The sequence below is a fragment of the Ictidomys tridecemlineatus genome, chromosome 5, assembly GCF_052094955.1.
Source record: "Ictidomys tridecemlineatus isolate mIctTri1 chromosome 5, mIctTri1.hap1, whole genome shotgun sequence".
NCBI lineage: Eukaryota > Metazoa > Chordata > Mammalia > Rodentia > Sciuridae > Ictidomys > Ictidomys tridecemlineatus.
Genome location: NC_135481.1, coordinates 74,112,446 through 74,115,849, shown reverse-complemented (window position 1 = coordinate 74,115,849; position 3,404 = coordinate 74,112,446). Strand labels below are relative to the sequence as shown.

Genomic DNA, 3,404 nt, shown 5'->3' with positions numbered 1-3,404 from the left:
TGCTTTCATTACCTGCCAGACGCAGGAGCCGCTTTATTGCAAGACAGTTGAAGCATTTATACATAACTGAATACACAGCTTAACTCAAATTAGCATCATCCAGTCATAGCAATCAGTCATCAAGGAATCCTCATCATCTTAATAATTACACACAGCTTAACTTAATTAACATCGTTAGATACAACAGTCAGTCATTAAGGAATCTCCATCATTTTAATGGCTTGCTGGCGTTACTTCTCAAACCACTCCTTCTGGCAAAGTGCCAGGCGCCATCTTGACTTGTCCATGGCCCTCATCAATTACCCACAATCCTTGGCCAGATGAGACTAGTATCCAGGGCACTGGCTCCTCATCTTACTCTGGCTTATGCCAAAGATGTACAATGTGGTACGGATGCCTGAGACTTAGTGTTTCAAGGTGTATAACTTTTAGCCAATGCTGTAGGTGTTATGAATAGGCCCAAAGGGAAGACCAGTTGCTACTGAACAGAGTTGGGGACATCTCAAAGTAATAAAAGATAGTGTGACTATTGCAAAGTCAATTGATTTAAAGGATAAATACAAAAAATATTAGAGCTAAACTTGTTCAAGATGTTGCCAACAATACAAATGAAGAGACTGGGGAAGTCACCATGGTTGTGAGCCATCCATGGGCTGTGTGTGTGTGAACTATTGTGCAAAGTAGCCAAATGAGGGGATAGGTCCAGCATGGTGGGCTCCCCCCTGTCTGGGAGTGATCACGTGATGCAGATGTGCCTTCCCTTCTAGCTCTGCCTAAGATTCCACACAGGACCTGAGATAGGTGTGACTTGCCAAGATGTCAATCAATCTGCTGACCACAAGCCATCACAACCAAGACTCCACCCTTGAAACTTTATCCCTGCCTATGATGTCCCTGCTATAAAATAAAGTGATTCCAGGTGCACTTGCTCTCTTTTCAGTGCTCTTTCCAACGTGGGAGCTGACCCTGAAGGTCGCAGAGCCTTTCTGCCCTCCATTTGAAAATCTCATGTCTGTGTTGCGTGATTTTTTGCTGCTTTCTTAGCTTAATGTTGCAGCCAGCTCTTTTAAACCCAGTTAGTCTCGTCTGCATGGGTCTTTGGCAAGACACCACCTCTCCTACTGTACTGGCATACTCTATTGCCATGGAAGCTTTGAGATGATTAGTAGAGATGCCAATCCAGTGGAAATTAGAAGACATGTGATGTTAGCTGTTAATGCTCTAATTGCTGAACTTAAGATGCAGTCTAAACCTGTGACAACTCCTGAAGAAGTTGCTCACATTTCTCTAATTTATGTAAATGAAGACCCCCCAAAATTAGTATCATCAGTTCTGATGCTGTGAAAAAGGTTGGAAGAAAGGTGTGATCACAGTAAAGGATGGAAAAACACTCAATGAAGAAGAATTAGAAATTATTGAAGGCATGGAGTTTGATCAAGGCTGTATTTCTCCATACTTTACTAAAACATCAAAAGATTAGAAATGTGAATTCCAGGATGCTTATGTTCTTTTGAGTGAAAAGAAAATTTCTAGTGTCCAGTCCATTGCATCTGCTCTTGAAATTGCCAATGCTCACTGTAAAGGCTTGGTCATAATTGCTGAAGATATTGATGGAGAAGCTCTAAATACACTTGTTTTGTTTGAATAGGCTAAAAGCTGATCTTCAGGTTTGGCCTTCAAAACCGCAGGTTTTGATAACAGAAAGAACCAACTTAAAGATAAGTCTATTGCTACTGGTGGTGTAATATTTGGTGAAGAGCGTTTGACACTAAATATTGAAGATGTTTAGCTTCATGACTTAGGAAAAGTTGGAAAGTTCATTATCACCTAAGATAATGCTGTACTTTTGAAAGGAAAAGGTGATAAAGGTCAAATTGAAAAGCTTTTTCAAGAAATCATGGAGCAGTTAGAAACTATGACTAGTGAATATGAAAAGAAAAAACTCAATAAATGACTGGTAGAACTTTCAGATGGAGTAGCAGTGATGAAGGTTGGTGGGCCAAGTGATGTTGAAGTGAATGAAAAGAGAGTTTCAGATGCCCTCAGTGCCATAAAATCTGCTATTGAAGAAGGCATTGTCCTGGGTGGGGATTGTGTTCTGTTTTCATTGCATTCCAGCCTTAGACTCACTAACTCCAGGAAATGAAGATCAAAAAAATTGGTATAGAAATTATTAGAAGAACACTCAAAATTTCTGCAATGGCCATTCCTAAGAATGCAGGTGTTGAAGGATCTTTAATAGTTAAGAAAAAAATAGTTCAGAATTCCTCAGAAGTTAATTATGATGTTATGTTTGAAGATTTGTGAATATGATGGAAAAAGGAATCATTGACCCAACAATGGTGGTGTAAGAACTGCCTTATTGGAAGTTGCTGGATCGCTTCTCTGTTAAATACAGCAGAAGTTACAGTCACAGATTTCCTAAAGAAGAAAAGAATGCTGGATGGACACGATAGGTGGAATGGGAGGTGGTATAGGAGGTGGCATGTTCTAATTCTCAGAATAGTGCTTTACCATTATTAATCACTGTGACAGGAAGCCCAAGGCAGACTTCCTCACCAACAAACTTCAGAGAAGGCAGTGGAAGAAAATGACTGAAGAAAAGGCTGGTTGATGTTTAAGAAAATCACCAAAACCATCAGTTACTGGTTTCAATTGACAATATGTATGGCTTACTACTATTGTTGTCCATGCCGACATGTTGAGAGACACAGCCAAGTCGGAATGGCCTCTGGCATTTTGCCAGAAGTAATGATTGAGCCATGAGCCATTAAGATGATGGTAATTAAGTTAAGCTGTGTCAATAGGGCGCCCCTGCTGCCTCGGGCTCTGCTAATTTGGAGCTCTCTCAAAGTTCCTCGTTGGTTGGTGAAGTTCCATTGGGGAGTTCTGGTGGTGTGTCGTGTGTCCCGGAGAAGGCCGCATGGGTGGAGTTTGGGGGAGTTCAGAAATAAAGTTTGTTCCTGCTTGAGTGGCTCGTGATTTGTGCCCAGCCAGACTGCGGCACCGACAGATAATATATTTTGTAGTTTTGAATAAAAAGACATTTGTACATTCCTGATACTGGATGCAAAAGCCATGTACCAATGTACTGCTTTCAACTTAAATCACCAAAGCATTCTACTACTATTCTGCTAAAATCAGGATTTTAGTACTTTCTATCACCAGTTGAGAAGTTCACAAGCAGCCTTTCTGTGGAAATTTTTTTTAAAAAAAATGTGTACAAAATAGAGAAATATCCACTTAGGAGACAACCTTTGTGTAATAAAAATTTTGTTCAAAGTTTTTTTTTTTTAAAGAATATGAGAAGTGTGGTATAAAACAAATGGATTATAAAATAATTTAATTTTTAAAAAGGACATAGGATAAGAATTGAGTCTTAGAGAAGAGAAAAAAGATTATAT

The 3,404-nt window shown here is 39.5% G+C and overlaps 1 pseudogene; it reads left to right on the top strand.

The window, feature by feature from the left end:
- Positions 1–299: 299 nt before the first annotated feature.
- LOC101959222 (60 kDa heat shock protein, mitochondrial pseudogene) lies at positions 300–2,518 on the top strand (annotated as a pseudogene).
- The last annotated feature ends 886 nt before the right edge of the window (positions 2,519–3,404 follow it).